This window comes from Carassius gibelio, chromosome B8, assembly GCF_023724105.1.
Source record: "Carassius gibelio isolate Cgi1373 ecotype wild population from Czech Republic chromosome B8, carGib1.2-hapl.c, whole genome shotgun sequence".
In the NCBI taxonomy this organism is placed as follows: domain Eukaryota; kingdom Metazoa; phylum Chordata; class Actinopteri; order Cypriniformes; family Cyprinidae; genus Carassius; species Carassius gibelio.
The window spans coordinates 2383060-2397668 of NC_068403.1; the positions used below are offsets into that span (position 1 = coordinate 2383060).

The 14609-nt window shown below is 37.3% G+C and overlaps 1 long non-coding RNA gene across 1 annotated transcript; it reads left to right on the top strand.

Annotated features, from left to right (window-relative positions):
• Window positions 1–6546: 6546 nt before the first annotated feature.
• Window positions 6547–8787, top strand: LOC127964252 (uncharacterized). The gene is made up of 5 exons (XR_008155007.1): window positions 6547–6634; window positions 6734–6789; window positions 7117–7188; window positions 7797–7900; window positions 8374–8787. It is a non-coding gene; the product is annotated as an uncharacterized LOC127964252 (long non-coding RNA).
• The last annotated feature ends 5822 nt before the right edge of the window (window positions 8788–14609 follow it).

Here is a 14609-nt window from a genome sequence, read left to right on the forward strand (position 1 = left end):
TATACCTGTAAATGTTCAACTGTAACAGCTTTTACATAACTTTTAACCTTGAAGCTTAACTAATGACTGCTATTGGATGTATTGGATTATGTGCACTTTAGATGTTGTGAAGATTAAAGATGGGCATAATTACTTTTCAAAAAATAAGTGAGGAGACCATCCAGCTACCCAACCAAGCACGATGTGGTCTCATGATCAATCCACCCCAACTAAAAACACTCTCTACTGGTGCAGAGGAAGCGGGGACTGACAACAGTTACCGTTTTATTACTTTGTGTAACAGCAATGGATAATCTAATGCTAATTTCCCTGGATGGTGTGTTTTAATGTAGGGTAAAATACACACTAGTCTAAGTTTTTTTTAGTTACGGAGGGCATACACACAAGAGCCGACTGACTGTCCAGGAAAATTTCATCCAAAAGTGTGTATGTGCCAGAGGAAGAAAGCTGGATCAAATGCAATATAAGTTCAATGCATTCTGTCAGACATTGTTTTTGAGGGGGAGATGTTTTTCTGTGACCATTTTGTCCTACTTTGTAAAAATAACACAGTTGAGAGAAATAATGTAGCAATGTGGCTTCCTGGAAAGCGGGATCACTACAGGCGGATGGCAGGAGGGTAACTTAAGGCCGGTGCAGTGTTAATTTTGACACTAAATTTTAATTTAGTTTTAGTCTTAGTCTTTTGACTATAATTCTTTTTAGTTTTAGTCAAGTTTTAGTCATCTGATTTGTTTTAATTTTAGTCTTATTTTAGTCGACTAAAATTGCTTGGTATTTTAGTCGACTAAAATAAGACTAAAATCAATAACAGATTTAATAGACAATTTTTTACAGCTGGTATAGGAAACAAACTTAACCAAAATATATAAAACACAAATTCAACTTTATTTCAACACAACTGTGTCTTTATTTCGATTCAAAAGCTTTTATGCAGCAACAAACACTGTCATGATAATGTAAACAATAACTAGCTGCCAATTGACCATCAATAAAAGAAAAATAACGTTAGGTCCAGGACCTTAAAGCTTACAGCTGAGCTGAACAATAAGTGCATACATTTAAAGTAAATATTTAATAAGTTGGCAGCTAGGTGGATAAAAAAAAGTAACAAGATTTTATAAGGTATTCATTTGTCTAACAATATTGTATGTTTTAAATACTACAATATTGCTAGATTTGTATGTATAATGATAGGATGTGAACATTCACGTTTCACATGACTAATATAGAAATATTTGTGATATTGACAACAAGTAGAACCTTATAAAATATACTAAACATTAGTATTAATCAAATGTATTTATCATAATATTACGTATTAGTATTGTGCTCTCATCTAACTTGAAGAAGGGGCTATTTTACAGTACTTTTCAGTTCGTAATATTTAATGCTACAACATCTACGCACTGCACTATTCCAATTTTGCTTAGCTCAATAAACAAAAGAACATCGTTGTGAAATTACATTTGAGAAAATGTCAAATTGGTTGTGTCCTTGCCATGAATGAGCGCTCCGCGTGCTTTATAGTTTGTTTTGTTTTGTTCGTCGTCAAACGTGAAGTGAGCTGTGAACATGTTGTCACTCTTTTAGACATCACCTCTTCGATTGCCGTCTTCCCGGGAGCTCATTTAAAAACTGAAAACCTTCGCTTCACGTCTCAATAAGTCAGGCTCTGATTGGTTCTCTTCTCTCACACAGTCTCGCCTGTTCTGTTTTGCCGGTTCTTTTGTTCATTCCTCGCATCTCTCCCATCTGCTGATTTGATTTTCGTCACAGTCTATTTTCGTCTCGTCCTTTATTCGTTGACGATAATGTCAATCAATTTAGTCATAGTTTTAGTCTCCATCAGTGCCTTCTATTTTAGTTTTCGTTTCGTTTTCGTCCGCAAAAATATATTCGTGACGAAAATAATGACGAAAATATTTAGTCAACGAAATTAACACTGGGCCGGTGACACACTGGCTGCGTGGCGTCTCTGCTGCGTGCCAGAAGCATGGTGGCTGCTTCGCGTTTTCTGTGTCTTTACACACCAGAAGCGTGTCTGCACGCGGCGCTTGGCGCGCTGCTGCGGCTGTAGGTGACATAGAGGGAGGCCGCCAAAAAACCAGGCTCTTGTCTTCATGACAACAAGATCAAATTTTTTTTTTTTTTTTTTTTACACACCTACTGATAAGACACCGTCAACAGTATTGACGGCAAAATAGAGTATGTTTGACAGGTGCAATATTTGAAAATCGATCATTATTAATTTATTTTTTTAATTTTAATTTATTTATATCTGAATTTATGTCAACCTATAGACTTTCAAATATCAAAATGTCATGAATTAATATGTATTTGTGTAAAAAATGACATATAAACATATTTTCCTAGTATATTTTGCCTTGAAACGCTTCCAACATGCGCGCGTGTCACGTGAAAAATAGGCGTCGGTTCTATTTCTAGCATGCACGGGTTTTCCGCGCGTCTCAACGCAGGCAGTCTGCAAGATCTAACCTGTTAACATGGGAGCCGAATTAATAACAGACATGCCACGCAGCTGAGGCGCTTGCGCCACGCATCCAGTGTGTTGCTGGCCTAACGTCTCACGTCAAAAGAAAATCACCAGTCATTGGATGTGTCAATCATACATCAATTTAAATAAACATTAACATACAGTAATAATCATGAAATATTTTGATTGGGACTCGAGTGGACTCGGGCATAAGTCCGATTCCTAATATGTTCGAGTCCGAGTCAATACCGAGTCAAAATGCACACGAGTCCATGACAAGACCGAGACCATTAAAATACAGTCTCGAGACCGAGTCCAAGACCGAGTCCGAGTCTCGAGTACTCAACACTGCATTAATGTTGAATTAGCCTGCTTAACTTGTTATGCTAATTATTCATATGATCATCTAACACATTATCATCCCGCAACTCCTTGCCATCAACTGGGAAATACCGGGAAATACACATAAATACATACAGCCAGACGGAGGGACCGTGACCTAAGCCTAGAACGACCTCTGCTGACGTTTTATCGTAGGCTACACAGACATGCTTTTCCAAAATGTGAAACACTTCAATAATTGATGAACCAGTCTGCACACTACTATAGGCTATCTTAAAATCAGAATCAGAAATACTTTATTGATCTTTATTGATATTGATAACCCAGGGGACAATTCTTGTCACAGTTGATGTGCACATCAAGACATTTAAAGGAATATAAATAATAATAGAAGTTGGTAAATAAACAAGTAGCCTATATACATGTAAAAAGTATAAATATATGCTATAAAATATGAAGAAGAATGATAAAGGACCATGGATATGCAGCCTACAAGATTTACATTACTGTATTAACAGAATTGAATTAATTGTGATGAACAGTACTAGTAAATAAATAGAAGCAGAACTGCAGCAAACTATATTACACTGAATATTAAAATAGATAATATTGCACAGAATGTGAAGTATTACATTGCACTACAGTACAGGGTCCAGTTTAATAACAAAGGGTCCATGTGTCAGACACTTCACTATCTTGAGGCCACGAGTTAGCTTATCTTGATGCCACAACTTAACTTATCTTGAGGCCACGAGTTAGTTTTTTTTTTTTTTTGACAAAGTGGTTCCAGAAGGGCTCCGTAGCATCCTTTTTATTTTATTATTATTTTATTTCCTGCTCTGTACTTCAGTATTTCTGTCAATGCTTTATGCACATCATGATAATGACAGTCTGAATATTATGCATTAAATTTAATTCACCATCATTTATTTATTTATTTATTTTTACTTGTATTTTGCCAGGACCATTTCAGGCTTTAATTTTATATTAGGAGCTAAAAAAAAGTCTTCTAGCAAGCAATTGCTTTAGAAATTATAGTATGTTGTAATTATAGTTATGGATTATTTTGGCATAGTCTATCATTCCAGTATGCTTTTCTCAAAAAAAAAAAAGTTGTGTTGTATGTGAATAATTGTAAGTATTGGAAACAATATAAAATGTTTGTTCATCTCAGATTCGTCACTCTTGGTGTAAATTGCAATTCACTGTAAAGAGTTTAAAGTGCATATGATGGGATGTATATAATGTGTGTTTGTAGTAAGTGATGCTCTGAATGTGTCTCTCAGGAATCAGAGGGACGTATCAAGGCCTCACAGCGACCGTCCTCAAACAGGGATCCAATCAGGCGATCCGGTTCTTCGTCATGACCTCTCTGAGGAACTGGTACAAGGGTGAGAGTCTGCAGCATCACACTGAATATAAAACACTCAGAAAGAGTCTCATCTGATCACATGTGTTTTAGGTGACGATCCCAACAAATCCATCAATATATTTATTTTCCTGTTGCACATGTGCCTTTTAACCATCAAACTCTGACATTTATTTTTCAACACAAACAAAGACATTTTTAATATTTCTTTTGTCAGTTTTAAAGCCTGTTTTCAGACATGACCTCCTGTATCTGTCTATGTGCAATATCATCTCTATTATACACAACTCGAATACAGATTCAGTGAATGTTAAATACACCTCAGAGCCGAACTGATATGGATTATTAAAGTGTTTCTGCTGCATGCATCTCCAGCTGTGTGTGTGTGTGTGTGTGTGTGTGTGTGAGAGAAATAGTGTCATCTATCTATCGTTTATTGATCCTAATTGGATGTGCAGTGCTGCTACTGGTCGCTAGAGGGCAGAATCTGCATTGACAGATATGTGTGTGTGTGTGTGGGTGTGTGTGTGTGTGTGTGTGTGTGTGTGTGTGTGTGTGTGTGTGTGTGTGTGTGTGTGTGTGTGTTTTTGGGGCTTTCATAAATACTCTTTAGGATTGTTTGTGCCATATCCTGTGATGTGTATGTTCTTGGCCTTTTCTTTGTAGATCTAGACTGAAGGCTTCTTAGACTAAATGCTAATGTGCTAATAAAATTATTTTATATTAACAGTTAAATTTGTGATATTGTGTTAAAAAGTTCCCAACATTTTATTTTATTTTAAAGTTTGTGTAAACAAGGTCTTATTTTGTACAAAATAAACAAATCTCACAAATTACTTCATATATCTACACTTACATTAAAAAAAAATCAAGAAATTTATACTTTTATTAAGCAAGGATGCATTCAATTGATCAAAAGTGACCAAAAAAAAATATTTTTACAAAATAATTATATTTCGAATAAATGGTGTTGTTCTGAACTTTCTATTCATCTGTGAATCCTGAAAAATTTAATGTATCACAGTTTCCACAAAAATATGAACGGTTTTCTACATTGGTAATAATCAGAAATGTTTTATTGAGTAGCAAATCAGCATCAAGGTTATTAAATAAATAAGTAATAAGTAATAAGTAAGCATCACGAGCGGCCTCCAGTCATTTGAGTCAAGATCGGGACTTCAGAGCGGTTTCGTGAATCATTTGAGTGAGTCAGATCGGGACTTCAGAGCGGTTTCGCGAATCATTTGAGTGAGTCAGATCGGGACTTCAGAGCGGTTTCGCCAAGGGGCAAGGAACTCGACCGGAAGTTGAAGTCGGGTGGGGGCTGCCATCTTTTAGCAGAACTTCACTTGCGTTAGCATTCCCATTGACTCCCATTCATTTTGGCGTCACTTTGACAGCGAATAACTTTACATCTGAGGCGTTTAAAGACTCTGTTTGTCCATTATTTATTTCTAAAGATACACGACAATGTATAAAGGGCTCCATTACCTTCTATGTTACATTATAGCCCCGTATAAACAGTTTTTGTAAAAAATAGGCTAACGATTGCGTCATAACCACTCGGCTCGCTGTCGCATTACCGTACAGACAGGTGGAGAAGCTCGCAGGCAATTAACTTAATATGGCGTACTGGCGTTACATTTTAAAATACTATACAAAATAATTAATCAGAATACTTACTCCTGCTCACTCACGACAAAGAACTTCCCGCTCAAGCTCGCCGTCTCTGCAAGATTAACGATGGCAGTTTTCACGCACAGCTACTAGAAGATTTACATCTGGCAGACAGGTTGCTGACGTCATCAAGCTTCGTTTGAGTCTGCGCGTCAGAAACGGAAGTGCTAAAAAACGCTAAAACTGGGCTTCATTTGTCTCAATTGAGTTCCAATGGGGTCGCTGTGTCCATTTCTTTTACTGTCTATGGGTTTCGCGAATCATTTGAGTGAGTCAGATCGGGACTTCAGAGCGGTTTCGCGAATCATTTGAGTCGAGTCAGATCGGGACTTCAATTTGGTCCAAATTAAGCTCAAAAAGCGACGTTGAAAATTGGTCTTCGTTTGGTCCGTCGGATTTGGTCCAAATTAAGCCCAAAAAGAGACATTTAACGTCTTTTAAAAAAAAAAAAAAGTAATATTTTTTTTTATCCAAATTTAGCCCAAAAATAAATGTAGATGGGCTTTAGTCCAAATTTAGCAGAAAAAAACTTTTATTTCGCACCACAAAGCCATTAACATAAACTAGTGAGCTAATATATTAGACATTATGTCTGAAGCACTGTTAAATATATTGAAATATATTTTGAAAACACTTGATGGTCACGCGCTGAACTGGAGCGGAGGACGTCACCATGGAAACGGGGCTCAGCCCAACTGTCAAGCAGCTGAACGGAAGCTGTCTCTCATGGTTGTTTTCACTAATTTCAGGTAAATTTAATCCCTAAATTACACAAATGTTACATAAAAGGGTCCCTGAAACTTTCTTTCATGTAAATGACACTCTTTCGTTGAAAATGTACTTTATAGAAATGGTCAGTGTCTTCAGAAAAAGTCCGTTAGCACCGTAATGCTAACTACAAGAGGTAACTTTATATGCATCTTTCACAATATATTTCGCCTACATCAGCATGAATCTGTAATTTTCTTATATATGTGTGTGTTTACATAATATTTTCATAATATGTGTGTGTGTTTGTTTGCCTGTTAGTTATTTTGATGTCCACACTGTAAGAGTATTACTCGGTTAGTAAACCTAAAACTTTAAAATCTGTTATTTTTCTTTTAATTTTTTTGTATAATCTGTAAATTATTTTTCATTTCTGCATTTCACCTCTGCTATTGTTTTTTTCTAATAAACCTGGCATTGTATAATAAATATTGTTGGCTTTGACAGATTGTTTATGTTCTAGATTCTTCCATGCTGATGGCCGTGCATGTATCCCGCTGAAGAACATTTTTAGACATTATGAAACATATGACTAGTAAGTAATACCTCAAACATACACTACCATTCAAACGTTTAAGGGTCAGATTTATCATGTATTTAAAATAAATATTTTATACTCACCACTGCTGCATTTATTTGATTAAAATACAGTAAAATATTAACATTGTGAAATTACTATGTGTGACCCGACTAAGGTTTTTCATAGTCGAAGCTGAATTTTAAAATCTTGGTGATATTTGACTGATAGTCTAATCATATGTTTAGGGGCAGAATACATTGATTCAAGTCAGACATTCGACAGTCATAATTACTGATCTTAACACACAGGTAAAATGTGTAATGAACACCTCGCAGATACAAACGGGGTAAATAATAGTTCATCATTGATAGATCTTTTCTATTTCAGAGACTGAAAATCATTGATTAAAACACAAGGTAATTGTAACTTATTGGAAGAGGAATAATAAGAAGAAAAGAAAATGCATGTGTGACTTAATATTGCTTATTTTTCAGTGTGTTGAAAGTGCTTTATTCTCATCTTTGTGCATTTTCAGATGTTGTGCATATTTATGGATCAAATTATTTAATGTTGCTTAACTTTTTAACATTATTGGTAATATTGGTTGTCTTCTCTTTTTTCAGAATTAAGCTCCAACCCCAGTTAAACAGATCTGAGCAGCTGATCAAGGATCAGCAGAAACTCTGCAGAACGGTGCTCCTCCAGCCCAGGACTGGACACCAGTGTTGTAAGTCATTCTGCCTCTTTATAGTTCATGTTCAGAACATATTGCAGGAGATCTCAACATTGTCTCTCAAGGTCCACTTACATGCAGAGTTTTGCACCAACCTAGTGCAACCTTGTGTACACAATATATTCACAACTTGGCAAACTGTGAAGCTGATTGAGACGTAAACTCTGCATGACAGTGGACCTTAAGCTAAGCAAAGGTCTCTGCAGGAAAGTAATGGGAGTTACCAGATCAGGGTGTTTTTAGATCATGATACCTGATTGGCTGACGTAGTGACGGTAGGTTTAGGGGTGGGGTTAGGTAAGGGGGATCATTTTGATTGCATGATTTAGAAACATCCAGCAGTCTGAAAACACACACTAAATCATAAACGCCCACTTTTACTTTAATTTGTACATTTTGGACAAGGACAACCATTGTTTTTGTATTCTTAATTTAAATTTTAGTTACTGTTTTCTTTCTCACTTTAGATGCTGGAGAAAAAACAGTGAGGCTAAAGCATTCAAAGTGGAAACATCTGCCGTGGCTCATTAATCCAGAATTGGGATGGAGGAAGGAGGAGAAGAAGCAGAAGATCAGAGATCAGGCAGAGATCTACTGGTGCCCCTGTGGGAAACCATTTACCTAATGTGTTAGTTAAACCAAAGATTTTCATCACTCACCTTTACGTTGTTCCAAGCCAGACTTTTGTTCATCTTTGAAACATAAATGCAGCACTTTTTAATAAAATCTGAGAATTTTTTTAAATCTAAAATAACGCATTCACACAAGCACCATGATGCATCAGTGTTGCATTGGCGTGAGAGCTGGCGCTTTTGGTGCTGTTGTGAAAATCCATTGGGGATTCCTAATTTCTGAATAGATTTTTTTTGCTGTTGTTGTTGTTTATTGCGTACTCAAGGTATCTGTTAAAAAAAATATCTTAATTTGTGTTCTGCACAAAAGGGTGTTATGGGTTTGGGGTAACATGAGGGTAAGAAATTAATGACAGAATTAACATTTTTGGTTGTTCTAATGTGGTTATAATTGTTCATAGTTTATTGTCTTTAAAAAATTATATTTATACAGAAAATTATATTTTATAGTAAAGAATTTCAAATTGATATAAAAAAATCAAAATAAATAAAAAATTTTTGCAAGGTCTATTAAAAAAATTACTGATGTAATGGTTTCCACAAAATATTGGGCAGCACAACAGTTTTAAACATTGATAATAATCAGAAATGTTTCTTGAGCAGCAAATCATATATTATAATGATTTCTGAAGATCATGTAACACTGAAGACTGGAGTGATTGTGTTAAAAAATCAGTTTACAGTCATAAATTACATTTTACACTGCATCCACATAGAAAACAATTATTTCTGTAGTCCGCGAATCATTTGAGTCGAGTCAGATCGGGACTTCAGAGCGGGTTCGCGAATAATTTGCGTTATTTGAGTCATATCGCAACTTCAGAGCGGGTTTGCGAATCATTTGTGTAAACTGAGTCAGATCGCGACTTCAGAGCGCGTCCGCGAATCATTTGAGTTCTTTGAGTCAGATCGCGACTTCAGAGCGGGTCCGCGAATCATTTGAGGGGATCGCAAATCATTTGAATCAGTTCGGGAGTTCGGAGCGGGATCGCGAATCATTAGAATCAGTTCGGGACTTCGTAGCGGGTTCGCGAATCATTTGAGTCAGTTCGGGAGTTCAAAGCGGGTTCGCGAATCATTTGATTCAGTTTGGGGATCGCGAATCATTTTAATCGGTTCGGGAGTTCGTAGCGGGTTCGCGAATCATTTGAGTCAGTTTGGGGTTCGCGAATCATAGCTGTATATGGATAGGCATTTTTAACTAATTTAGTAGCTACTTCTAATTATGTTTTCCAAGCGTGTTTAGGTGTGATATGTGAACTCATATATTTTTTTTTATGATGTGCCTTTTAACAGTATCAAGTATATTCAAAAACTAAACAAATCGTGCCTTAAAAGTGCACGCATCTAGGCTAATGTAAAGTTACATGATGAAGTCAATAAGCTATCACAAGGGAATTAAATTATATGCATTTCTTTTTCTTTTTTATTTATCACCATATGTGTCCCTGGACCACAAAACCAAAGTGTTAATTGTTCAAAATTGAGATTTATACATCATCTGAAAGCTGAATAAATAAGCTTTCCATTGATGTATGGTTTGTTAGGATATTTAACTGAAATACAATTAGAAAATCTGGAATCCAGCATTTTTGTATATAAGTTTAGTATACCACCCCTATTAGTCAAATACGAAACATATTATAATAATATATATATAAAAAATACCTTCATTGGGGGCTGAGTCCCCCTAAAATGAAAATCCTAGAATCGAGTAACACCCCTGGGACGAGTAATGTGTTTGGTGAATGCAGTAACTTCATCCAGCCACAGGAGGTTGCCATAAAGCTTCAAGACTTTAAAAAAGAAAAAAGAAAAGAACTAATGTAGCTAAACTTGCTAAAGCTACCCAATTAATTTATGGAATGGTTTAAGAAAAAGCTAAGATTTTTTGCACAAATGGCCATGAAATGAAATATATGACAATCTGTGATCAGCTGATGTGGCTGGAATTACTGGAAATGCTTTACAGGAAGGTTAAAACTACTAACCCGAGAACAGTCAGAGAGTAAGGCTAACATCATAGGCTACTTCATTTCTAACAGAGAAAAATAAATAAATAAATAAAGTTAAATATAATAGACCGATTGTTCAGCTTCTAAAAGTTTTAGCATCTCTCTGTAGACAATCTCATATTGAACCATAAATAATGTGATCTAGGATATTTGAATAATGCAAATTGTATTTGCATTAAATTTCATCCAGCATCTACCCCCATCTAGGTCAAGGGTGCTTTCAATGATGGCAGGATTAGAAGAGGTTAATGAATAAAAAGAAGTCGATGGTCTAAATTAAGGAAAACAGAATGTGCTTATAAATTCTTGAGTTTTGTAAGGAGTGCTTGTGTTAAAACAGACTGTGTGTAAACTGATGGACCAAACAATGGTTAGCGGATAATGGTTTGCATGTAAATGATGACTGAAAATAGAAGGTGGGGAAATGGAAAAAAAAACAGATGGTCCTAACTGATCACTGATCCAGATCCAACTCTCCCACCTTACATATACCTAAACCTACCAGTCTCCACCCCAGATCCCTAAACCCACCCAACTCCGCCCCAAAACCTACACGTCTCCACCTCCTGATACCTAAACCCACCCATCTCCACCCATTATGGAAGTGAATAGGATCCAAGAATAGTTTGTATATTAACATTATTACAAATATACTCCAAATGTGGGCCGGTTCTGGGCTGAAATTGCTTGCTGTCTGGGTTCAACCTGTCTGTGCTATTGGGGCAGTGAGGATCTGTGTGTCTGTGTGGTTAGGGCAGCAGTATACAGTATAATTATGAGTTTTTTTATGGAGTGCTTGTGTTCAAACAGGCAGGCATTTGTCTTTACTCATGGATCAAACACTGGTTAGCGTGACTGGGCTAGAATAGGGATGTGTTTGTACTAGGATCTTATGGAAATTTATAAACAGACTTGTAGAACAGGTTTATTATTATAGGACACCTGTATTGAGTCATAATGTGCTTGCTGAACTGTAATGAACTGTGTTTTGCAACACTCTTTGCTGGTGGATTGTATCCATGTAATGTAATCCAAATTCCAAAATCCATTTTGTTAGATAATGGTTTGAATTTTACTGCAGACAGTGAAAAAAGAGTGGGCTGAAAAGGATGATGGGATACATGAAGGTGGTCTTAGCTGCTTTGTGCACTGATTTCACTGGATTTCAGTGTTTCTTGTTCTTTTTAATGCCTAAGATACTGGTCTGCTGAACTTGTGCTGTTAAAAATCTTCATCACAGAAGTTTAGAATTCCAGTGTGCCTAGTGTACGTCACTGAAACAGAAAAAAGACACACTTCATTCAAACATGATGAGAAACACAAGGGGCCCTATCTTGCACCCAGCGCAATTGACTTTGCACACCGACGCATGTGTCATTCCTATTTTGCACCTGCGCAAAGCGCGCTTTTCCCTCCACAGAAGCACGTCGCTAAACTAGTGAATGAACTTGCGCTCCCTGGGCGGTTCAGCGCAAAAAAGGAGGCGTGTTCCGGCGCAAACAATCCCTGGTGCTATTTTGCTGTTCCATTAAACAACTGCGCCACTGACCAGAAAAAACCTAGTCTAAAGTCAGTGGCGCGTTGCGCGTTGTTCATTCTGCTATTTTAAGGGCGCATGCTTGACCATAATGTATAGCGTGCACAACGCGCATACACTTTGCTCATGTAATCTACACAGATGCAACAGTTATTTTTGCAAATCATAAATTGTTACACTAAAAAAATATTAACACATGAGATGACGGAAATCATTGTGGTGTGCCACGAAGATGTGAAAAAATAGGCATAAATCTAGCTTACAAATTATTCAGGCTAATTGTAGTAATTAAGGATCAGACCTGTTTGAGGTCATATATGTATATAAGGACATCTGACAAATTGGTTTGTCCGTCAAGAACCAGGAAAAAAAATCGATGAAACAATTGTGGCTATTTCCTCCCACGCCTGTTTAACCGACGCTATTTTGGGTGGGTTTCTCCCATCCCCATACAACACAACTTCTCTGTCTTTCACTGCTCTTACAAGAACATCAGTCTCCTCGGCTGTGAACCGCTCCTGGCGTGCGCCTGGTAAATACGCCATAATAATAGCAATCCATAATGGAACTTGCGCACCTGCTTTTAAAGGGAATGTTGGATGAAGTTCTGATTGGTTTATTTCACGTTACGCCCAAACCACACCTATGAATAATGAAGCTACTTCAGACCAACCCATTTTAGATTTGCACCGGGCGCAAGAGCCATTTATCCCGCCGGGAAAATAGCAACAGCGCCGAGACCCGCCCACAAACTTACTTGCGCTTTGCGCTTTGACACTTGCGTTTCAGATCGTTAAAATAGGGCCCATAATATGGCATGTACTCATTAAAGCTAATCAAATACGGTTGAAGAATTTAAACAGTGTTACTTCCCTGTGATAACGGGGCAGATCTCAGTTGGGTCTGTACTTGCTGTCAGGAGCTGAAACCACCAGAACCACCAATCATCCATCTTTACAAACCTGTTGGAATGTAATAGAAATAAAAGAGTGTTAAGGCATTCAAGGTATTGAGACAGTGATAAAGTTATTGGCAGAGTTTTGTTGGTTTGTTCTGCTCACAGGAAACGGTTTACATTAATTTGGTCAAGACAAAGCACACAAAAATACATCTCCCCCTCTTGTTGTTCCGAATATATAATATCTTGTGTGCAAAACATACAATATCCACCTGAATAATCTCAGTCACCATTCACCTTCACTGTGTGAAAAACAATGCATATAATATGAATGGTGACATTTGTCTTTACAAAAAAAGTTAGATGGGGTTTCCATGGTTCTGTGTTGCAGAGTTAAGATTAGGTTGGCATTATAGAGCAACACAGGAAAATAGTCTTAACCCAGAAAGCTCAAATATGCTCCCTATTAGGCATAGTCATCAAAGCATATGCCTGCATGCCTTGGTTTTAGTTGTAGACCTAGTAGTCATCATAGACATAGTAGTCGGCATAATCATCGATGCATATGCCTATATGCCTTGGTGCGTAGTTGTAGACGCAGTAGTTGGTGTAGTCATCAATGTGAATGCCTACATGCCTTGGTGCATAGTCATAGTAGTTGATGTAATCGTAAACACAAATGCCTCGGCAGGTCAACGCCCATAGCATGCAGGCATACCATTGTCAACTGGACCACACCGGACACAGAAAACACATTTGAAAAGACATTGGAGTAAACGAAAACACACAAACAAATATGGCTTTTTTTTGTTTAATTAAGTTATTTTTTGTTTAATTAAGTTATAGTGAATGGCCATGTCTAGGGACATAGCCATTAAGTTATAGTGAATGGCCATGTCTAGGGACATAGCCATTAAGTTATAGTGAATGGCCATGTCTAGAGACATAGCCATTAAGTTATAGTGAATGGCCATGTCTAGGGACATAGCCGTTGAAGCGTATAACTACATTGTTTGGTTCGGAGTCGCCGACGTGTATGGCTGCATGCCTTGAATCGGAGTTGTCGATCCGTATGACTGCATGCCTTTGCTCGTACTCGTTGAGCAGCTGTCGTAGCAGCAGAATCAATTCAAGTAAACCGGTACCGATTCGGTGTACAGATGAACAGACATTAATCAGGCTGAACCCATTTGAGTTCAGCTGAAACAAGTTGAATACGCCTATAACAATCTGGAGTACAGCTAAAACAATCTTGAAGTCATATAACAAAAAGCGCCATACAGACCATGCCGGCAGGTTTGCTGTGGCTGGAAATTCAGGTGCAGTGTGCAGAGGTGACATATTTCTTCTCCTTCTCAAACAAAGTTAAAAATGAGAGAAAGCACACGATTCACTTCATTTTATGTCTCTCCGCCCAAATAAGCCACACCTCTGCATTGTTTGCCTCCGCCCATTATAGGCCGAACTTCTCAAACTATTTTCTATAAGGTGGTTAGCGTGACTGCGCTGGAATGGGGGTGTGTTTGTAGGGAAATTCAGGAACAGACCTGTAGAGCAGGTTTATTGGACACCTGTATTGAGTTATGAGTCATATTGTAATTATAAGTACTATGCTTTGAAA